The sequence below is a fragment of the Cucumis melo genome, chromosome 9 (assembly GCF_025177605.1).
Source record: "Cucumis melo cultivar AY chromosome 9, USDA_Cmelo_AY_1.0, whole genome shotgun sequence".
NCBI lineage: Eukaryota > Viridiplantae > Streptophyta > Magnoliopsida > Cucurbitales > Cucurbitaceae > Cucumis > Cucumis melo.
In genome coordinates this window covers 19220743-19245429 of record NC_066865.1, presented here as the reverse complement: position 1 = coordinate 19245429, position 24687 = coordinate 19220743, and the positions used below count along the sequence as shown (strand labels likewise).

Sequence of the window (24687 nt, the reverse complement as noted above, 5' to 3'; positions counted from 1 at the left end):
TAATTTTAGATGTTATATATGCATATATACCCTAATTCTCATTTTAGCAAGCATATATTGTTTGATTTGATTGTATCATACTCTATATTACTTTATTGTATATATATATTGGATTTGTCAAATATATACCTTTTAAAATGTTTAAGTACTATTTTAGTCTTTCGTTATAAAATTAGAAGATTCTATTTAGATTTTCTTAAATTTACGAAAGATATGTCTACTTTATTGTTTTCTTTTTCTAAATTCTATTGTGGTTGGAGATGAATAATATAACCTAGACATGAGCTTATGTATTGGTTGCTCTAACTTAAGTTTTGAATGCCTAAATTTTGGTGCATTACCAAATGTGTGTTTTCTTTCAAAATTTAATGACTAAATTAGAATTATTGTAATACTGATTTTGGTAATTATATATACATATACTCTCCCTTGCAATTTCCAAAAAGTCTTACTTAGAATTGAAAATTTTATTAGTATATACACCATATTAGTTGTTATCTAGAATACTCTAAATTTGACGGTATTTTGTAACTATCCTAAATATTTTATTTTATATCTATTTTTGTTTAGTTGATAAATTTTAGAGTTTTAAATTTCAATTAATTAATATGTATCCCATGCATTTCTACAAGTAAATTAGTGAAGAGTGGCGTCAAGATGGTTTATAGATAATAATTTCATTAGCATCAATTTAGATCATAATCCATAAATAAATATAGTTGGTGACCCATGGGAAAAAATGTTAAAAAAAAAGAAAGTAAAGACCCACAAGAAATTGAAATTAATTAGGCAGTGATCAATGGAGATACCAGATTTTAAGTATGGATGTGAGAAATTAGTTGTATTTTATTAGGAAATTGAAGTGGGCATGTGCAGATGTTGAAAAAAATTTGACAATTTACCGATAAATTAAGATTAAAAAGGTAAAATCTTAACATCCAAAGGATCTAATTTTTAAATAAAATTTAGATGTTAAGGAACAAAATTTTATCCATTTAATACTTAATATGAACTTAAATGGAAACCAAATCCAAAACAAAATATGGAAGAATTAAATAAAAGATAGATCTAACTTGCAAAAAAAAAAAAAAAAGGTATTGTTCTTCTTCTTTATTTTTAATATGACATAACATGTCAAATTATATTTATATTATTTATTAAGTTTAAAATATATTTGGTTAGTGGATATTGATTTTACGAAGATATAATTGGTGAGGGGTGTGGCGATGTAATATATTAAGCAATATGTTGTTTTTCTATAATAATCAATGGAACAAAATGAATAAAATTTAAAGTATATGGACGTAATAATTACAAAATAAGAACTGAAAAAATATTTTTATTCTTTTCCAGAGGGATTGAATGAATAATAAATATATACTATATGTAGACAATAATGTATGAAGAGAAAGAATCAAATTTTTGATCTTGATACGTATATATACGACTACTATATATATATATATATATACATTATACAATTATTTGATTTTGTTAGAAGAGTGTAGGAGAAAGTCTGATGAGTCAATTGAATAAATGTTAATAATTAGATGGATAAAAATTTGGATGCATATGGAAATAATTGCGAGGATTGAAAATAGATGGTGCAGAACAACACATCAAATTCATATCCATTGCAAATAAAGGTTGTATTATTTATTATTTTATTTTGGTGAAAAAAATAACAAAAGTTGTGAGAGAATTTGAAGGTATTTTTTTTTAGTATGATCTGTTGAAAGAAAAAGAAAAGAGACTTGGTCAATTTTTTATATTGAGTTTTAAGAATATGACCTATTTTACGGTTTAAACCGATATACATTTTCTATACCCATATGGTGTGTAATGAATAAAAACATATTCAAAGATGATCTCTTTTGTTTTATTATTTAGGAAATTGTTAATAGATAGTAAAATATTGAAATTATTTACAAAATATAACAAAAAGAAAAAAAAACCTTCAAAGGAGCTATAAAAAGTTTGATGGATTAAGTTGAGGGAAGACACATGTGTCCTGGCTCCTATGTGGATTCGTCGACAAATTAAGAATATAATATTCGTAATACCATCTTCTTATTTGACAGATATGACACTTTTTAGTATACGAAGTACCTCGAGTTTATTAAATATATCAAATGTATATCAATAGCATATCATAAATGTATCAAGTATGTATCAAATACTATGTATTAGGGTTATTTTTTATCATTTTTACAACGACAATAAATTTGAACTATGAGTCTAATGTTTGAATATTTGTTTTTGTTTTCTATACCTCTGCATATTACAACATTTCTACCTCATTCAAAATTTGAATTTGGATTTGAATAGGATTTGAGAGTTATGTTTTTTGTCAAAATGAAAAGTGTGTTGTATATGTATGAGATGGATTAAATTGTGTGGGGTTGCATAGATTTCTTGATTTTAATTGGCCTTGAATCTTTGTTCTTCTTGCTCTGGTTGTTATTCTCATACATTTTTTTAACAATCTAATTTGTTGGAGAAATTCACATATTGTTCTTGTTCTACTTATTACAATCCTTCTTTTTTTTTTTTTTTTTTAAAAGAGTTTTATATTTATATTTAGCTTGGTATAGTATTATTTTATTGAAGATGACTTGGGTTCTTACATTTGGCACCTCGACGAATAAATTCAATTTTAAGAACTTTGTCCTTTTCAATATAAGACTTCTTCTTCTTCTTCTTTTTATTTTTTTTACTAGATAAGGCACTTTCCTTATTTAACAAAATCAATTTGTTTGTAGTAGAGTTCATGCATGGAATAACTGGAATGACATCTCGTTAGTTAGTTGTGTGAAGTTAATCTATATGGTACTTGTTTCAACCACTCAAATAATCTCAAAATATACAAAAATCGATTTTCTCTCCTAAAGAATTCTATAAAAATTTCTTAGATTCCGTCATACAAAATTTAATAAAAATAATATACTTGATTAAAAGAATTACAAAAAATATGACTCGAAGAACTTTCAAATATCTTAAAAGAAATTTTACAAGTAAATAAATATTAGATCGAACATCAATACAATAATTAATGCAAAAGATTGTATAAACAACCAATATTATTTGAAGAAGCATAATGATAGATTAATGAACATAAAAAAAAAACAAATTAATATTTTAGAAAAAAATTACTGAACTATCTCGATTTTCCAAAGAATTGACTCCTCAATAATCCAACTAAAAATAGCAGTTAAATTGATTTTAAATAAGACCGGATAAAATTAGGTGACTACAATCCTATATATTTTTTTAAATATGTAGAATTAATGGCTAAAAAATTTCAATAACATTGTTGTAGTTGATATTGAAAAATTCTTTATAAAAACCTATAATGACAAGAAGCGTATCACAACAAAATATTAGTTTTGTTAACAATAAAAAACGTCAACAGAATCGGTAAAGTTGACAGTTGTTGACATTAAATCAACAAAGTAAGGTAATATATATAAGTATTATCTTATATTGATGTTCGATAAATGCTCTAATAAGTTATTAGTTAGCGATCTTTTATACAATTGACAAAAAAAAAAATGTTAATATATTCTTCGTTTATAGTGATTTATATAGATATATATTTTGGCCATCAACATAACTTTTTTTTTTAAATTGAGGTTAGGGTTTTGTTGATAGGGATTTTATTGATATGTGTTTCTTTTGCTTTTTTCAAATTTGGTAGTAATATTTCCTAATTTTGATGTTGTTGTAAAGTAAAAAAATGATCTTCTATATTTATCAAAATTTTGATTACTTTAAGGAGCATGCCCCAAATATTTCAGTAATATACATGAGATTTTATATTAGATCAAAATAAACATGATAATTTTTTTTTATTGAACTCATCAATAAAAAGGGAGAGATTATTGGTAATAGTTGAGTATATAATGCTATATATTTTTAAGAGACAGCTCATTGGGCATATATAGTAGATAGGAAAGATAGTTTGAGAAGTTGTTAGCTAATTTGTAAAATAGAATAGCCACCCAAAAAACCTATGGAGATGGGAGGAGCACATCTCATCTTATCTTTTTCAAATGAGGAAGATGAAGATTCTCATTGGTTTAATTGTTTTTATTCTTATTTGTGTTGTTGTTCTCATCATCATCGTTATTTACATATATTCTATACACTTACACGGAAGATATTTATGAAACTAGCTATCATGTCCCATCAAATATTTTAATACATTTTTATATTTGAGCTTTAGTTTATATTACGATCTTTAGGCTTCAAAATGTTATGCTTTTTATAGTTTGAATTTTGAGTTCATTTTCTATTTGATTTCTCCTACTTCAAGAGATAACTTATATTTTAAAGGGTCCACTATTTGGGTGCAAAGTTGGTTATTATAGTTTGTGGAGTTGAAAAGTTGTATTTGAGGGTTGTAAAGTATTTTTAATTTGAGTTCTAAAGTCTATTGGTCAGGCGGATTTCATTGCCTAAATCCAATTCAGATATACTAAATCGAATCTACCACAAACATTAATCTTAGTGGCAAAATTAAGTTGAACACAGGAAATACATTGGTTTCTCAAATAAATAGCTCACATGTCCAATGTAACCAAAGAGGCCAAAGGGGGGTTTGGTGATGAATTGTTGCAATAAATGAAATTACGAGAAAACAAAATGTAAAAGATAAAGGTTGTGAATCAATTAAAAAAAAAGGTCTAGTTTGGGTCACGACAAATCCTCCCTGTTCAACACAGTTGATTATAGAATTTTAATCACCATGCTTTGTTACTTAACACTCAACCAATTAAAAAACTAACCGAATTGTCTTAGATAACAAATTAGTTCAATTGAACAAGATGAAAAGGATGCATATATGTAAGTGAATTATCCCAATTGCATTGAGAATCTAGGGAACGTTAAACAGAATAATTAACTTTTAGTCTCCTAACTAATTATTTTGATCGATTCAACCTTAAGTTAGTTAGATCAATACTCATCTAATTCGATTTGCAAGCAAGCGTAACTTATTGCTTATTATAATTAACATATATACGATCAATCATAAATCATAAGTTAATCAAAGCGGTGATCACAAAATCCCCAAACGTCCGATATTATAATCAAAATCTATTGGAAACAAAACTAAATCAACAATACAACATAAAGTTAAATACGAAACTTTAAAAATACATTGAAATAGGAAAAAAAAAATCCTAAACACATAAGCCAGAAGACAATATCTTAGCCCATAATATTCATAATATAATGAACACCCAGGAATTGTATTGATACATGAACATACCAAAATAGTTGGAAAATATAAAGAGATGGTGTTGAGAGTGGGCTGGAATGACTTTTCTTTGAACTAGGTGGCAAAGTATTGCTTTTATAACATCCCGATGGAGCTGCGATGCTACGGATAGAGTCACGATGATTCAGTCGCTCAACCGAAACATTGTGTGAATCGTCTTCAGAGTATCACGATGTTGTGTGTATTCTTTCACGAGAAGGAGGCATTATGCCTTACAACAATACAACGATGCAAGGTAGAGGCATAATTAGACACTGTTCTCGTCTATTTTAGTTTTACTTCATTATTAGAGTATGGTTCAAACCTATAAAATAACAAAATAGAAACATAAAGTTCTAGAAGAATCTCAAATTTAGCAAGGTTAGAGATATCATATTTTTGGTGCTATCATCTGTGTTCGGAGGATATAGATTTTAGTATGGAAAGCTTATGTTTTGAGAGTTTGATTATTTTATCATGGGTTCAAGATATCTATGTTTAGGTGTTGATTTGTTTATCATGGAGTACTATTGAAGTATTGATATGTTAAATATCATATTTTGCAAATAAAAATAAAAAGTTTGTTTACTATGAATTGATCTTATTTGAACATAGAGAAAAGAAAATAAAAAACCTTGAATTAGGCCATGTTTAGATCGTCTTGAAAAAAGATGGTTTTCGTTAAGTCATTTTCATTTAAACACTTTATATATATATATATATATATATATAAAAAGTCAAAATAGACACTCATGTATTTGGTTATATTTCCCTAAAATTGTTTTCATATATAAGTTTTGTTTGGATTGTTGTACACTTACAAATGTTTCTATATAAAAAAAGATTAAAACTATGAATTAATAATTTTCAAAGTTGTAATTAAAAACACTTCCATTGGTCGAGTTTTGTTTTGTTTTTTTTTTCAATATATAATCGATCAAACTAGTCGTTAAAGATAGTCTTTAAAGTTTGGTCATTAGATTGTCTAAGATGATAGTTAGAGTTGACCGTTGAAGGTAGACATCGAGTCCAATCACCATAAGGGTTGACGAAGTTGGATATGGAGGTTATCATAATAGTTGTACCAAAGAGGTGATCTTCATTTGTGAGTTAGCCGTTGGAGATGGTCGTTAAATTAAAGTTGTTTGGCAGATGATGTTGTCGACAAGACAATGAATGTGGTCAAAGGATAGAGTTGTTGGAAATGTTTGAGGGATAGAAACATGAGTTTGTCTACTTTAACCACTAAATTGAATCCTCTAAAAAATTTTTTTATAATCATTCCCGAAATGCAAAGTGGGTTATAATAAGTCCCCTCAACCAAAGCCGAATTGGCAGCCCAAAAATCCTTTAAAAACTTTCTTTCAATCCTCCGTCAATAATTAGTTAAAATATGTAACAAATTATAATTAAATTAGTTTCTTTAATCTTCCATCACTATTAAAATTAATTAAAGATTAGTTTACATCATGCCTTTGGTGAAAATTGGAGGATAAAAATGTAAAATGAAAATAACAATCGATCAACCCTCGAGTCGATATTGAACCATTTTTGAAAATATCAACATGCAGAACGAAATCTAACCTTTGTAAATCTATATATTGACTTGACTGCAAGTTTATACCTATTACGTTAAAACACTTAAATTCGGAGGAAATGATTCTAAAATTTAATAATAGTAATAATAATAATGAAAAAGCCTAAACAAAGACCAAAAGAATAACCTACATTGATTTATTTGGCAATCTCAACTTTGTGTATAGTTGACTATTTCTTAATTTTTAAAGTTGAATGATATTTGGATTTTAAATTTTCATTCATGTGATATGTAGTCTTTCAAATTTTTTGAATGTACATTTTTATTTATTTTTTTATAATATGTATCTCTATATACTATTTTAAAATTTAGAATGTGTATATTCTTATTTGAAATTGAAAATTTAACTTTCGCTATCAAAATAAGCTATTTTAGTGACTGTATTTTAGAATGATTAATGACGTTAAATGTTTATATTTATAGAAATTTAAGCACATCATGTATCTTTACAATTCAAGGTTAATTTTGAGTTATTCGAAACTTAATTGAACATCTAAGTCTTTATGTAGGTTAAAATAATGAAATTTACTTTTAAAAACAATATTGCGTGACACCACATGATCACCTAAAAACATAATGTGACAAAATGGCTCTACAATGCCACCCCCAAATGCCATGACTTTGCATGATTTCTAAGCTACACGCTACAACATGTGTTGCTCCCCTAGCATCACTCTCAACGAATTTTATATATATGTTCTTTTTTAGTCAGGGGTTTTGTGGGAGAATATACTTACATTTTTCTTTTGGGTTCTAATTAAGCTTGGTTTTGCCTTTTTCTTCTCGAAGAAGAGGGAAACAGAATCAGAAAGAGAGGGAAAAACGCAGAAAAGAGGGGAAAGATTTTTTATAAGATATTATCAAGATTTTTAATAAAGATAGTGTCTCATATATTGTTTTTATAAATTCAATAGCCCCCCTTATTTGTATATAATATTTGGTGGACATCTATTAATCCATTCCTATTTAACCAGAGAATAGGTATTCAACATTGCCAAATCAATATTTCTTAGCTCTCTTAAGAAACTAGCTAAGAAACTCTCTCATAGCAAACTAAAGGGACATGGGCGGTCTTGTAGATGACAAACAAAGAAACTTTCCATCTTTTAATTATTGATTTGGAATTGTTTCCTACATGGTGAGTCATTATACATATTTCCGCTTATTACTAGAGTTGAAGGTCTTCTTTGCCTCTCTCTTCATCCCTATCTCTCCCCAAGTTATTCCGACTTTTTTATATTTGTCTATTACATATCAAGGCAAATATTTCTCCTTGAAGTTTTGAAGCAAGTTCATTCAAAGAATCCGACAAGCGTAAAGCTAATGTGCATTACGAATAGTTTCATCTCAAGAAAATTACTCAAGAGGTTTCAAAATTGGCAAGATATAATAAGAAATCTATGAGTGTATCAGAATTAATAATTTTAGATTCTAAATCTTTTTTAACAATAAAATGAATCCTATGAAGTTAGCGAGGAAAAAATGACCGATCACATAGTTCTTGTGGTGATATGATAGTGACGAATGTTGCTTCTCCCTCATCACAATCTAAAATCTCGAACACAAATCATAAAACTATCAGAAGTAGATATTAATATATAAAATAAAAATACATTTGCTATCTAATTCAATTTCTTATATTATAATATTTTAAAAAAGATAATTTTAAAAACTAAAAATATTTTATATAATGAATTTTCAGTCAGAAAAGAAAGAAAGAAAGAAAGAAAAAAAGAATGCTAAAAATGTAAGCCGAAGCCCATTGACCTGTTGGAGGCCCATCATTTTCAAAATTCAATATTCACGCTCTTAACGGTCACATTTCTCTAGGATCATCCTATTTAAAGCCCCTCCAGTTGTCACTTCATCATCTTCATCGGATCGCTTCGCTTCGTTCTTTGTGGCACCGTCAAAATTTTGTTTGGATTGAAGAAATTTTGACAGCCATGGCAGTGCCAAAATTTCTTCCATGCAAACAAAAATTTTATCTTCCTTTCGCCATGGATTTCCATACCTTGTCAAGGAGAGAGTTCCAAGCCCTAAGAGAAATAAGATTCCAGCCAATATCACTTATGTCGCCATGCCGACACTCTTGCTGCTCGATCTTCAATCTGAGTCATTTTCTTTCTTGTAGTGTTCATCTTTTGATTTTAGATTGTTTAGTTCAAGATTTTTTTTTCTGATTTCGGACTGATTGCTCTTCGTATAGGCTGAAGGAATCGAGGAGATTTTGTACGGTGATAGATCTGGAGTACCTGAACCGTTTATTGATTATGTAGTTTAAATCTTGTGATTTTGGTGATTTTGAAGCGTATAATACAATTCTACTGTATTATGAGGTAAATAAGATTTTTTTAGGGTTTTTGAAAGTTAATTTAGATATTTCGTTATTTGCTCTTGGTATAGGTTGAAGGAATCGACCAGTTTTCGAGCCTTGATAGATCTGGAGTACCTGAATCGCTGATGAAAGCAGAGGCGGAAATTCCACGAACTGCATTGAGATCTTCGAAAAGAAGGAAGGCCCTAAATGAAGCGTATAATATAATTATACTGTGTTATGAGGTAAATAGGATTTTTCCAGGGTTTTTGAAAGTTAATTTAGATATTTCGTTATTTGCTCTTGGCTAGGACGTTGATGGAATCGACCAGTTTTCGAGCCTTGATATATCTAGAGTACCTGAATCGTTGATGAAAGCAGAGGCGAAAATTCCACGAACTGCATTGAGATCTTCGAAAAGAAGAAAGGCCCTAAAAGATGAAGCGTATAATATAATTCTACTGTGTTATGAGGTAAATAAGATTTTTCTAGGGTTTTTGAAAGTTAATTTAGATATTTCTTGGTATACGAAAAGAAGAAAGGCCCTGAAAGATGAGGCAACTACCACTCGATCACATAGAGAACTTCGAAAAGAAGAAAGGCCCTCGATGATGAGGTAATTACTACTCGATCACGCCGAGGTGCATCATGAGTTTAGGGGAGATTAGAAAATGGAAAACATTACTGTCCAAATGCCGTTCAATGATATGCATCACAGTTCAGGTTTGGATTTTGTAATTTTCTTATTCTTTTCTGATTTGCATATCGATATCCTTTAGTTGAAAATTTTGATGATTGATAGCAATCGGTGCAGAACACGTGAAAGAAAATAGGGAATTAGAAAATGGAGCCAATTATTGTTCATATGTCAAGTTCGACGATATGTTAGGTTTGCCATTTTGTGATTCCGTTGTTCTTTTTTGATTTTGGAGACTGTCCTCGGTAATTTGACAATTATTATTTTATTAGTTTTTTTTTTTGCTTGCATTTAAACACACATATGGTTGTTGAAATGAGGTTCTTGAATGATTGTCGGTTTTCTTTTCAGAATAAGTGGTCTTATATTTGTGTATCTCACCGTGCAAGATGAGGTAATTACTTGGTATACGAAAAGAAGAAAGGCCCTGAAAGATGAGGCAACTACCACTCGATCACATAGAGAACTTCGAAAAGAAGAAAGGCCCTCGATGATGAGGTAATTACTACTCGATCACGCCGAGGTGCATCATGAGTTTAGGGGAGATCAGAAAATGGAAAAAATTACTGTCCAAATGCCGTTCAATGATATGCCTCACAGTTCAGGTTTGCATTTTGTAATTTTCTTATTCTTTTCTGATTTGCATATCGATATCCTTTAGTTGAAAATTTTGATGATTGATAGCAATTGGTGCAGAACACGTGAAGGAAAATAGGGAATTAGAAAATGGAGCTAATTATTGTTCATATGTCAAGTTCGACGATATGTTAGGTTTGCCATTTTGTTTTTGCGTTGTTCTTTTTTGATTTTGGAGAGTGACCTCGGTAATCTTGACAATTATTATTTTTTAGTTTTTTTTTTTTTTTGCTTGCATTTAAGCAAACATATGGTTGTTGAAATGAGGTTCTTGAATGATTGTCGGTTTTCTTTTCAGAATAAGTGGTCTTATATTTGTGTATCTCACTGTGCAAGATGAGGTAATTACTTGGTATACGAAAAGAAGAAAGACCCTCAAAGATGAGGCAACTACCACTCGATCACATAGAGAACTTCGAAAAGAAGAAGGGCCCTCGATGATGAGGTAATTACTACTCGATCACGCCGAGGTGCATCATGAGTTTAGGGGAGATCAGAAAATGGAAAAAATTACTGTCCAAATGCCGTTCAATGATATGCCTCACAGTTCAGGTTTGCATTTTGTAATTTTCTTATTCTTTTCTGATTTGCATATCGATATCCTTTAGTTGAAAATTTTGATGATTGATAGCAATTGGTGCAGAACACGTGAAAGAAAATAGGGAATTAGAAAATGGAGGCAATTATTGTTCATATGTCAATTTCGACGATATGTTAGGTTTGCCATTTTGTGATTGCGTTGTTCTTTTTTGATTTTGGAGAGTGTCCTCGGTAATCTTGACAATTATTCTTTTTTAGTTTTTTTTTTTTGCTTGCATTTAAACACACATATGGTTGTTGAAATGAGGTTCTTGAAAGATTTTCGGTTTTCTTTTCCGAATAAGTGGTCTTATATTTGTGTATCTCACTGTGCAACTTTAATACGAGGTTATTAAGGATGGAGATATAGGAGGAAGAATGGAGCTAGAAAAGTAAGGGAGAGAGTTATACTTTATCAACTTTAAGTGGTCTTATAGTTATGCTTAAGGGTAAGGGAGATAGTTCATTTTTCTTGTTTCAGCTAGAAATTATCTTGAAGTCTTAATTTTTATGTTTTTTAGTGGTGTTCTGTTAGTTAGGCTGAAGAGCAAGAACCACTAAAAGAGAAGTATTTGATTGTCCAACAAGTAATAAGCTTGTCCTCAATCATCCAACCATCTTTCTTGTAAAGAAAGAGGCTTCTCCTCTGGCAACCAAAGTCGTCCCTTGTTAACAGGTACTACCCCATTACTTTTCATGTCATTTTAATTAAGATATTTATATAAATATATATCAAAATAAATAAGATCCTCTTTTTGATATTTTTTAGAAATTAAATCTATAAATACTCATTTCATCTCTAAAATTCTGGTTTGGTTACTTTTTAAAATTCCCCCAATGTTATTACACAAATATTTGTATTATGATTATCAATAAAAATTTAAAATATTTCTTCAGGTAATAAATGAATTTCAACTACTAGAAAAAGTGTATTTTATAAAACATTTAAAATAAATTGTTGCTACTAAACAATTTTCTTTTTCTTTTTCTTTTTTTCTTTTAAGACCAAAAGTAATTATTAAACTGATTGTTCCTGTATTTTTTCCCTGAATTTTTGTCCTTCAAGTTCTATTATATATATATATATATATAAATAATAGCAGCAGTTTCTATTTCAATTAGAAGAATAAATTGATTATTTAATTTGGTCAAGAGGTTCAAAATTTACATGTGAAAAATAGATGAATCACTTTATTGAACTATTAATGCAAAATTTTGTTAGATATTTAAGCCTAAAAGTTATCTAATTATCATTAAGGTCTATTTTATTTCCTAATAATTGGGTTTATTTATTCATTTTCTTCTACTTTATCCCTCTCAATTAAATTACTAAATGAATTTTCTAAAAAACCATTACTAAATAAATCAACAATTAGTGCAGAAATCGTGAAGGAAAATATGAAATTAGAATCTGAGTCTAGGAAAACTAATGAATCAAAATGCAAATTAGATGAAGATTTGGCTTTGTAAGTTGATGAGATGGAGTCTGGAGTGAAACTCTCAGAGGAGGAACCTGAAATGGTTCTTGATGATCTGTTAAAATATAGTTACAGCAAAGAATGTTGATGATTCTAAAACAGAGGGTCTGAATAACCATCAATAATTTTTCTCCATCTGTGCATTGAGCAATATTTAGCTTATATGTTTGTATATTCTCTACATTGCTGCAACACCACTTGCTAATTTGGATATGAAATGTTCTCTGAAGATGAAAAGTAAATGAAGCTTCCAAAGATGATGATTCTGTGGAGATTCTGTCTAGAAAATAAAAGATTGTCGTTGTAAAAAACCTCACCAGATCCCCTCTCAGGTTTTTCTGTTCTTTTTTCTTTTAAATTTTGGAATTTTGCTTGTGTCATTTTTCTATATATTATTGTTTTTTTTCCTTTTATCATTTATTTTGATTTTGGAGAGCGTCCTTGGTAATTTTGATGTGATTTAAGAAAAATTAGTTTACCAGGAATCAACTTTTCAAATATTACCTTAACTCTACCTTGATAGGAGACACATGCATCTTCTAGTTTGACTTTAGTTGTGTACTTATATTGTTTTTTTAGTTTTTATGCTTGCACTTAGACAACACACATGGCTGTTGAAATGAGGATCTCGGATGATTATCGGTTTTTTCTTCAAAAGAAGTGACCTTATATTTCTGTATCTCTCTGTACAAATTTAATATGTAAATGTTAAAGAAGGAGATAAACCCAGAACGGAGAGTGAATAGGTAGAAAAGACTTCCTTTTCTCAGGTTTTTCTATTCCTCTTCTTTAAAATTTTGGAATTTTGCAGTTGTGATATTGTATATGTTATTGATCTTTCCTTTATCATTATTCATTTTGATTTTAGAGATCGTCCTTGGTAATTTTAAGGTGATTTAAGAAAAATTGGTTGTCCGGGAATCAATTTTTCTAATATTACCTTAACTTTACCTTGATAGGAGACATGTGCGTCGTCTAGTTTGACTTTAGTTGTGTACTTGTATAGTTTTTTTAGTTTTTCTGCTTGCACTTAGAGACACACATGGTTGTTGAAATGAGGATCTCGAAATATTGTCGGTTTACTTTTTCAGAAGTAGTGGCCTTATCTTTCTGTATCTCTCAGTGCAAATTTAATATGTAACCGTTAAGGAACGAGATAAACGAGGAAGAAGGGAGAGTGAATAGGTAGAAAAGGACTTCCTTTTCTCAGGTTCTTCTATTCCTCTTCTTTAAAGTTTTGGAATTTTGCAATTGTGATATTGTATATGTTATTGATCTTTCCTTTATCATTATTCATTTTGATTTTAGAGATCGTCCTCGGTAGTTTTAAGGTAATTTAAGAAAAATTGGTTGTCCGGGAATCAATTTTTCTTATATTACCTTCACTCTACCTTGATAGGCGACATGTGCATCGTCTTGTTTGACTTTAGTTGTGTACTTGTATAGTTTTTTTAGTTTTTCTGCTTGCACTTAGAGACACACATGGTTGTTGAAATGAGGATCTCGAAATATTGTCGGTTTACTTTTTCAGAAGTAGTGGCCTTATCTTTCTGTATCTCTCAGTGCAAATTTAATATGTAACCGTTAAGGAACGAGATAAACGAGGAAGAAGGGAGAGTGAATAGGTAGAAAAGGACTTCCTTTTCTCAGGTTCTTCTATTCCTCTTCTTTAAAGTTTTGGAATTTTGCAGTTGTGATATTGTATATGTTATTATTGATCTTTCCTTTATCATTATTCATTTTTATTTTAGAGATCGTCCTCGGTAGTTTTAAGTTAATTTAAGAAAAATTGGTTGTCCGGGAATCAATTTTTCTAATATTACCTTCACTCTACCTTGATAGGCGACATGTGCATCGTCTAGTTTGACTTTAGTTGTGTACTTGTATAGTTTTTTTAGTTTTTCTGCTTGCACTTAGAGACACACATGGTTGTTGAAATGAGGATCTCGAAATATTGTCGGTTTACTTTTTCAGAAGTAGTGGCCTTATCTTTCTGTATCTCTCAGTGCAAATTTAATATGTGGTTGTGTTAAGACACTCCCAGTTCCTTTTCTATTTCCTTTCAAAATTCAGATTCCAGCCCAAGAACTAAATAACAAAATAACACTAAGCTTAATAATATAGTCTCACTGAGCTTGTAGGAACACTCAAGCTTGCGAACAATACACACAGAGAAAAGGAAAAACAAAACACAATAACAAGGAATTTCTGCCCTCCTTCCTTGCTACCAACCAGCTACTTAAAACACAAAATAAACAAACGGTAACCTGTGCTGCACTCTCCCCTCTCAGGAGGTGGCTGCCCTGCCTTCTGCTTCAAAACATTCGTACCCTTCTCTGTGCCTCCTGTCCCCCTTTTAATCCCCACTACTAACGGACTGTGGGTCCCCTCTCTGGTCCCCATCCTCCTTGCTTTCTTCCCCTTCAACACGTGCCTGCTCGGGATTGGTTTCATGGTTATGATCTTCTTTGCCACTTGTCTCCCCCTCATTGGTTTCATGTTTTTTCTTATTCTTCCTATGATACGTAAATAGAATTGGTGGCCTAGCATCACTCTCCTCTTCCAAATCCACCTTGTCCTCAAGGTGGAATTCCGGAAATTGATATTTCATGTCAGTGCAACTCTCCCATGTCGCCTCGTGTGGGGGCAGTCCTTTCCAACTGATCAAGGCTTCCCATTCCCTAGTAGATGGATTCTTGCGATAGCCGTAAACCTCTTCCGGTTGTGTGATCCATTCGTGGTTTTCATTGATGTATGGAGTCAATGATTGTACGGTTTCTCCTCTTCCGACCGCTTTCTTCAACTGGGATACATGGAACACGGGGTGGATAGCAGCCTCAGCGGGTAGTTCAAGTCTATATGCCACCTTCCCGATCCTTTCTAAGACTCGATACGGTCCGAAATACTTTGGAGACAGCTTTTCATTTCTTTTCTTTCTGATGGATGCCTGTCTGTAAGGACGCAATTTGAGAAACACCATGTCCCCTTCCTGAAATTCTACTTCCCTTCGTTTACTGTCAGCTTGTTTCTTCATCCGTTCTTGTGCTAGTTTCAAGTGTTCCTTCAAGGCCCCCAGCGTTATATCCCTGTCTTTCAGCTGCTGGTCTAGCGTTGAATTAGGTGTCTCCATATCTCCATAATAAATCAAGGGAGGAGGTAAACGTCCATAGACGGCTTGAAAAGGAGTAATTCCAATCGAACTATGATAGGTTGTATTGTACCAGTATTCGGCCCAATGTAACCACTGGCTCCACTCCTGTGGTTTTTCCCCACAAAAGCACCTCAAGTATGTCTCGACACTTTTATTTACCACCTCGGTCTGCCCATCCGATTGGGGGTGATATGAGGAGCTCCTGTTCAGCTTAGTACCTGCCAGACGGAAGAGTTCCTTCCAGAAATGGCTTAGGAAAACCTTGTCCCTGTCGGACACTATAGACCTCGGGTACCCATGGAGTCTGACCACTTCCTTTATAAATGTTTCAGCCACCATCTTGGCCGTAAACGGATGCTTCAGCAGCAGGAAATGACTATATTTACTCAACCTATCCACCACCACCAGGATCACATCCCATCCCTTGGATTTTGGTAGTCCTTCAATGAAGTCCATGGAGATATCACTCCATATTGCATCTGGAATTTCTAAAGGCATCAGTAGCCCTGCTGGGGTTAAGGCTGATGACTTGTTTCGTTGGCAGATGGCACACTCTTCACAGTACCGCATAACATCCCTTTTCATTCCCTTCCAATAAATTTCCCCAGTCAGCCGCTTATAAGTTCTTAAGAACCCCGAGTGTCCTCCGAACACAGAGTCATGGTAGGTGTGCAATATCGTGGGAAGCAAGGTGGATTTGTTTGAGACTACCAATCTTCCCTTAAACTTCAGCACCCCCTGCTGCAGGGTGTAATGGGGTATCTCCATCCCTTGTTCTTCGATCAACCGGATGATTTCTCGCAGCGCTGGATCTTGCCTGGTTTCTTCTTTGAGGATCTCTACATCTATCAAAGCAGGAGCTGTAATTTGGTTCAGTTGTGCTGTTGGAGTTATCCTGGATAAGGCGTCGGCTGCTTTGTTTTCCAGCCCGGGTTGGTAAACTACCTCAAACGAATACCCCAAGAGTTTTGCTACCCACTTCTGGTATTGGGGCTGCACCACCCGTTGTTCCAACAAATACTTCAGCGATCTTTGGTCTGTCTTTACCGTGAACTTCCTTCCCAGTAGGTATGGCCGCCATCTCTGGACTGCAAGGACTACGGCAATTAATTCTCTTTCGTACACTGGCCTTGATCTGTCTCGAATACTCAAAGTTTTACTGAAATACGCCACCGGCTTCCGGCATTGAGTCAGCACAGCCCCCACTCCGAACCCTGAAGCATCGGATTCAATTTCGAAAGGCAGGCTGAAGTCGGGCATAGTGAGTACCGGAAGAGTCATCATGGCTCTCTTAAGTTTACCAAAAGCTGCCTCCTCTTCTTCACCCCATTTGTACGCACCTTTCTTAAGCAGCTGGGTAAGTGGCGCGGCTATTGTTCCATAATTCTTAACAAAACGCCGGTAGTAGCCCGTCAGTCCTAGGAAGCCCCTAACTTCCCGCACATTAGCCGGAGTTGGCCATTCACTCACTGCCCGTATCTTTTCTGGATCTGCTTCGATACCTTGTTCCGAAATGAAATGCCCCAAGTAACTAATCCGCGGTTTTGCAAAGCTGCATTTCTCCATATTCACATATAACTCCTTTTCTTGGAGTAATCCTAGGACCACTTCTAAGTGCTGGAGGTGCTCTTCCATCCCTTGGCTATACACTAAAATATCATCGAAGAATACCAGCACAAACCTTCTCAAATACGGCTTAAACACTTGATTCATCAGGGCTTGAAAAGTCGAGGGAGCATTGGTTAATCCAAACGGCATCACCAGGAATTCATAATGCCCTTCATGCGTTCTGAACGCGGTCTTCTCGATGTCTTCTGGGCACATTCTTATTTGATGATAACCGGCTTTGAGATCGATTTTAGAAAACACACTAGCCCCCTTCAATTCATCAAACAATTCTTCTATCACCGGTATAGGGAACTTGTCGGGGATCGTGACGTTGTTCAATGCCCGATAGTCTACACAGAACCGCCAGCTTCCGTCTCTCTTTCTCACTAACAGAACCGGGCTGGAGTACGGGCTTTTGCTCGGACGAATAATCCCTGAGGTCAACATCTCATCCACCAGTCTTTCCATTTCTTCCTTTTGATGATGCGCGTACCGGTATGGCCTTACGTTGACTGGATCAGCTCCACTCTTCAAGTAAATATGGTGATCAATGCCACGCTGGGGTGGGAGTGTTGAGGGCCATTCAAACACGCGAGCAAACCGCTGGAGCAGGGCTGCTATTGGTTCCGCGTTCATCTCCCCTGGCTCTCTATCCTGTTCATACTCTTCCAACGGCCCACACTCTAGGGTTCTGCACTCCACGAGGAACCCCTGATCATCAGCTCCCCACGATTTCATCAGATTCTTCAAACTTACTCGAGCTTTGGTAAGGCTCGGATCCCCTCGTATCACCACCTTCTTCCCCTGATGATGGAATGTCAACACCAGCCTTTTCCAGTCGACTTCGGTCACTCCCAGAGAGTGGAGCCACTGCATCCCTAGGATCATGTCTACTCCTCCCAGCTGCAGAGGTAGGAAGCTATCTGTCACCTTCCAACCTTCCAAGTGCACCTCGACATCCTGGCACACCCCCTTCCCTTTGACTGCTGTTCCCGACCCCAGGATCACTCCATAGTTCGGTGTCTCCTGCAATGTTACTCCCAATCTGGTCACCAAATCTTCCGCAATGAAGTTGTGTGTCGCCCCACAGTCGATCAGAATCACTACCTCTTCTCCTCCTACCTTTCCCTTGACCTTCATAGTCCCCGGGTTATTCAATCCCACCACGGAGTTAAGCGACAATTCGATGTTTAAGTTCTCCACGCCTTGCACGTCTACTTGTTTCATCTCAGCCTCCGCATCAAAGAATTCCTCCTCCACAATCTCTAACTCTTCCCCTCCTTCTTTGACTACGAGCATCCGGAGCTCCTTATGTTCTTTCAATTTGCATCGATGCCCTGCAAAGTACTTCTCCCCACAACGGAAACACAAGCCCTTTTCTCTTCGAGCTTGGAACTCTGCGTCAGACAACCTTTTCGTGGGCCCTTCCCGTCGGTTATCCCCCGTAGCTACCTCTCTCAGGGTGATCGTTCTCATTGGCCAACTTCCACTGGTCGTTCCTTCTTTCGTGGCTGTCGCTATGGTGTTCTTAGTTTGCAGGGGTTTATGGCCCGTTTTACTATCGTAGGCACTGATCAGCCCACATTCCCTTCGGACCATTTCCCTATTTTCTATCTTCAAAGCCAGCTTCATCATCTGGGCCAGCCCAGTGGGCTCCAGGGTTTCTACTTCAGACTTCAACCATGGGCTTAACCCGTTCATAAACGTTTCTTCTAACACCACCGTAGGTAGGGAAGCCACCGGAGCCAGTAGCTTGTCGAAACGATTCCGGTACTCCTCGACTGTGGTCTCCTGCTTGATCGTTAAGAACCTGCCCACCAACGTTCCTTCCCTGGTCGCTCGGAACCTCACCAGCATTTTCTGTTTTAAATCATCCCAGCCGGCAAAAGCTTCCCGCTCTTCTTGTGATCGGTACCAATCCAACGCAGGCCCATCGAAACTGATCACCGCCACCGTGAGTTTCTCTGAATCCGTCAGGTTGTGTATCTTAAAATATCGGTCTGCTCGGAAAAGCCATGAGTCGGGTTCGGTTCCATCGAATACTGGCATCTCCACCTTCTTAAACTTACTCCGATCTACTGATCGCTCTTCCTCTGTTTTCGTTTCCAGCTTCGGCTCTTCAACCATCGCTAGAGGTGACGCCTCTGCCATGGTGACCTTGCTAGTAGATCCTTCTTCTATCTTTCGTTCGGGAGAATCTTCTTTAACGATTCCTTCAATGTACTTCAATATCACCTGCTGCTGTTGCGCCTGTTTGTCGATTTGAGAGTTCATTTCCGCGATGCTTTTGGCTAACAAGGCTATATTCTCCTCTATCACCGGTAGCCTTTTCATTTCCAACTCCACCGTCTCCAACCTTTCTTCCACTGCTTTCGTCATGGATACGTTTTGCCCAGGTATGATGCTCTGATACCAAAATGTTAAGACACTCCCAGTTCCTTTTCTATTTCCTTTCAAAATTCAGATTCCAGCCCAAGAACTAAATAACAAAATAACACTAAGCTTAATAATATAGTCTCACTGAGCTTGTAGGAACACTCAAGCTTGCGAACAATACACACAGAGAAAAGGAAAAACAAAACACAATAACAAGGAATTTCTGCCCTCCTTCCTTGCTACCAACCAGCTACTTAAAACACAAAATAAACAAACGGTAACCTGTGCTGCACTCTCCCCTCTCAGGAGGTGGCTGCCCTGCCTTCTGCTTCAAAACATTCGTACCCTTCTCTGTGCCTCCTGTCCCCCTTTTAATCCCCACTACTAACGGACTGTGGGTCCCCTCTCTGGTCCCCATCCTCCTTGCTTTCTTCCCCTTCAACACGTGCCTGCTCGGGATTGGTTTCATGGTTATGATCTTCTTTGCCACTTGTCTCCCCCTCATTGGTTTCATGTTTTTTCTTATTCTTCCTATGATACGTAAATAGAATTGGTGGCCTAGCAGGTTGTTAAGGAACGAGATAAACGAGGAAGAAGGGAGAGTGAATAGGTAGAAAAAGACTTCCTTTTCTCAGGTTCTTCTATTCCTCTTCTTTAAAGTTTTGGAATTTTGCTCTTGTGATATTGTATATGTTATTGATCTTTCCTTTATCATTATTCATTTTGATTTTAAAGATCGTCCTCGGTAGTTTTAAGGTGATTTAAGAAAAATTGGTTGTCCGGGAATCAATTTTTCTAATATTACCTTAACTCTACCTTGATAGGCGACATGTGCATCGTCTTGGTTGACTTTAGTTGGTACTTGTATAGTCTTTTTAGTTTTTCTGCTTGCACTTAGAAACACACATGGTTGTTGAAATGAGGATCTCGAAATATTGTCGGTTTACTTTTTCAGAAGTAGTGGCCTTATCTTTCTGTATCTCTCAGTGCAAATTTAATATGTGGTTGTTAAGGAACGAGATAAACGAGGAAGAAGGGAGAGTGAATAGGTAGAAAAAGACTTCCTTTTCTCAGGTTCTTCTATTCCTCTTCTTTAAAGTTTTGGAATTTTGCTCTTGTGATATTGTATATGTTATTGATCTTTCCTCTATGATTATTCATTTTGATTTTAGAGATCGTCCTCGGTAGTTTTAAGGTAATTTAAGAAAAATTGGTTGTCCGGGAATCAATTTTTCTAATATTACCTTCACTCTACCTTGATAGGCGACATGTGCATCGTCTGGTTTGACTTTAGTTGTGTATTTGTATAGTTTTTTTAGTTTTTCTGCTTGCACTTACAGACACACATGGTTGTTGAAATAAGGATCTCGAATATTGTCGGTTTACTTTTTTCAGAAGTAGTGGCCTTATCTTTCTGTATCTCTCAGTGCAAATTTAATATGTGGTTGTTAAGGAACGAGATAAACGAGGAAGAAGGGAGAGTGAATAGGTAGAAAAGACTTCCTTTTCTCAGGTTCTTCTATTCCTCTTCTTTAAAGTTTTGGAATTTTGCTCTTGTGATCTTGTATATGTTATTGATCTTTCCTTTATCATTATTCATTTTGATTTTAGAGATCGTCCTCGGTAGTTTTAAGGTGATTTAAGAAAAATTGGTTGTCCGGGAATCAATTTTTCTAATATTACCTTAACTCTACCTTGATAGGCGACATGTGCATTGTCTAGTTTGACTTTAGTTGTGTACTTGTATAGGTTTTTAGTTTTTCTGCTTGCACTTAGAGACACACATGGTTGTTGAAATGAGGATCTCGAAATATTGTCGGTTTACTTTTTCAGAAGTAGTGGCTTTATCTTTCTGTATCTCTCAGTGCAAATTTAATATGTGGTTGTTAAGGAACGAGATAAACGAGGAAGAAGGGAGAGTGAATAGGTAGAAAATACTTCCTTTTCTCAGGTTCTTCTATTCCTCTTCTTTAAAGTTTTGGAATTTTGCAGTTGTGATATTGTATATGTTATTGATCTTTCCTTTATCATTATTCATTTTGATTTTAAAGATCGTCCTCGGTAGTTTTAAGGTGATTTAAGAAAAATTGGTTGTCCGGGAATCAATTTTTCTAATATTAACTTAACTCTACCTTGATAGGCGACATGTGCATCGTCTAGTTTGACTTTAGTTGGTACTTGTATAGTTTTTTTAGTTTTTCTGCTTGCACTTAGAAACACACATGGTTGTTGAAATGAGGATCTCGAAATATATTCGGTTTACTTTTTCAGAAGTAGTGGCCTTATCTTTCTGTATCTCTCAGTGCAAAGTTAATATGTGGTTGTTAAGGAACGAGATAAACGAGGAAGAAGGAAGAGTGAATACGTAGAAAACACTTCCTTTTCTCAGGTTCTTCTATTCCTCTTCTTTAAAGTTTTGGAATTTTGCTCTTGTCATATTGTATATGTTATTGATATTTCCTTTATGATTCATTTTGATTTTAGAGATCGTCCTCGGTAGTTTTAAGGTGATTTAAGAAAAATTGGTTGTCCGGGAATCAATTTTTCTAATATTACCTTAACTCTACCTTGATAGGCGACATGTGCATCGTCTTGTTTGACTTTAGTTGTGTAGTTGTATAGTTTTTTTAGTTTTTCTGCTTGCACTTAGAGACACACATGGTTGTTGAAATGAGGATCTCGAAATATTGTCGGTTTACTTTTTCAGAAGTAGTGGCCTTATCTTTCTGTATCTCTCAGTGCAAATTTAATATGTGGTTGTTAAGGATCGAGATAAACGAGGAAGAAGGGAGAGTGAATAGGTAGAAAAAGACTTCCTTTTCTCAGGTTCTTCTATTCCTCTTCTTTAAAGTTTTGGAATTTTGCAATTGTGATATTGTATATGTTATTGATCTTTCCTTTATCATTATTCATTTTGATTTTAGAGATCGTCCTCGGTAGTTTTAAGGTAATTTAAGAAAAATTGGTTGTCCGGGAATCAATTTTTCTTATATTACCTTCACTCTATCTTGATAGGCGACATGTGCATCGTCTTGTTTGACTTTAGTTGTGTACTTGTATAGTTTTTTTAGTTTTTCTGCTTGCACTTAGAGACACACATGGTTGTTGAAATGAGGATCTCGAAATATTGTCGGTTTACTTTTTCAGAAGTAGTGGCCTTATCTTTCTGTATCTCTCAGTGCAAAGTTAATATGTGGTTGTTAAGGAACGAGATAAACGAGGAAGAAGGAAGAGTGAATACGTAGAAAACACTTCCTTTTCTCAGGTTCTTCTATTCCTCTTCTTTAAAGTTTTGGAATTTTGCTCTTGTCATATTGTATATGTTATTGATATTTCCTTTATGATTCATTTTGATTTTAGAGATCGTCCTCGGTAGTTTTAAGGTGATTTAAGAAAAATTGGTTGTCCGGGAATCAATTTTTCTAATATTACCTTAACGACCTTGATAGGCGACATGTGCATCGTCTTGTTTGACTTTAGTTGTGTAGTTGTATAGTTTTTTTAGTTTTTCTGCTTGCACTTAGAGACACACATGGTTGTTGAAATGAGGATCTCGAAATATTGTCGGTTTACTTTTTCAGAAGTAGTGGCCTTATCTTTCTGTATCTCTCAGTGCAAATTTAATATGTGGTTGTTAAGGATCGAGATAAACGAGGAAGAAGGGAGAGTGAATAGGTAGAAAAAGACTTCCTTTTCTCAGGTTCTTCTATTCCTCTTCTTTAAAGTTTTGGAATTTTGCAATTGTGATATTGTATATGTTATTGATCTTTCCTTTATCATTATTCATTTTGATTTTAGAGATCGTCCTCGGTAGTTTTAAGGTAATTTAAGAAAAATTGGTTGTCCGGGAATCAATTTTTCTTATATTACCTTCACTCTACCTTGATAGGCGACATGTGCATCGTCTTGTTTGACTTTAGTTGTGTACTTGTATAGTTTTTTTAGTTTTTCTGCTTGCACTTAGAGACACACATGGTTGTTGAAATGAGGATCTCGAAATATTGTCGGTTTACTTTTTCAGAAGTAGTGGCCTTATCTTTCTGTATCTCTCAGTGCAAAGTTAATATGTGGTTGTTAAGGAACGAGATAAACGAGGAAGAAGGAAGAGTGAATACGTAGAAAACACTTCCTTTTCTCAGGTTCTTCTATTCCTTTTCTTTAAAGTTTTGGAATTTTGCTCTTGTCATATTGTATATGTTATTGATCTTTCCTTTATCATTATTCATTTTGATTTTAGAGATCGTCCTCGGTAGTTTTAAGGTGATTTAAGAAAAATTGGTTGTCCGGGAATCAATTTTTCTAATATTACCTTAACTCTACCTTGATAGGCGACATGTGCATCGTCTAGTTTGACTTTAGTTGTGGACTTGTATAGTTTTTTTAGTTTTTCTGCTTGCACTTAGAGACACACATGGTTGTTGAAATGAGGATCTCGAAATATTGTCGGTTTACTTTTTAAGAAGTAGTGGCCTTATCTTTCTGTATCTCTCAGTGCAAAGTTAATATGTGGTTGTTAAGGAACGAGATAAACGAGGAAGAAGGAAGAGTGAATACGTAGAAAACACTTCCTTTTCTCAGGTTCTTCTATTCCTTTTCTTTAAAGTTTTGGAATTTTTCTCTTGTCATATTGTATATGTTATTGATCTTTCCTTTATCATTATTCATTTTGATTTTAGAGATCGTCCTCGGAAGTTTTAAGGTGATTTAAGAAAAATTGGTTGTCCGGGAATCAATTTTTCTAATATTAACTTAACTCTACCTTGATAGGCGACATGTGCATCGTCTAGTTTGACTTTAGTTGGTACTTGTATAGTTTTTTTAGTTTTTCTGCTTGCACTTAGAAACACACATGGTTGTTGAAATGAGGATCTCGAAATATATTCGGTTTACTTTTTCAGAAGTAGTGGCCTTATCTTTCTGTATCTCTCAGTGCAAAGTTAATATGTGGTTGTTAAGGAACGAGATAAACGAGGAAGAAGGAAGAGTGA

At 34.4% G+C, this 24687-nt stretch overlaps 2 long non-coding RNA genes across 12 annotated transcripts; one reads left to right on the top strand and one right to left on the bottom strand.

Moving 5' to 3' along the window:
* Positions 1–8742: 8742 nt before the first annotated feature.
* LOC103504308 (uncharacterized) lies at positions 8743–24687 on the top strand. 11 transcript variants are annotated; one of them, XR_007823634.1, is made up of 9 exons: positions 8743–9897; positions 9989–10063; positions 10223–10476; positions 10844–11059; positions 11151–11225; positions 11444–11535; positions 11626–11762; positions 12795–12896; positions 24192–24383. It is a non-coding gene; the product is annotated as an uncharacterized LOC103504308 (long non-coding RNA). The 11 variants fall into 11 exon arrangements; XR_007823630.1 differs by adding an exon at positions 10568–10642 and having other exon boundaries at positions 10844–11225; XR_007823631.1 differs by lacking the exon at positions 24192–24383 and adding an exon at positions 24630–24687 and having other exon boundaries at positions 10844–11225.
* On the bottom strand, positions 13834–21247 carry LOC127150971 (uncharacterized). The gene is made up of 3 exons (XR_007823638.1): positions 21086–21247; positions 14399–14529; positions 13834–13955 (listed from the first exon to the last, which is right to left on the bottom strand). It is a non-coding gene; the product is annotated as an uncharacterized LOC127150971 (long non-coding RNA).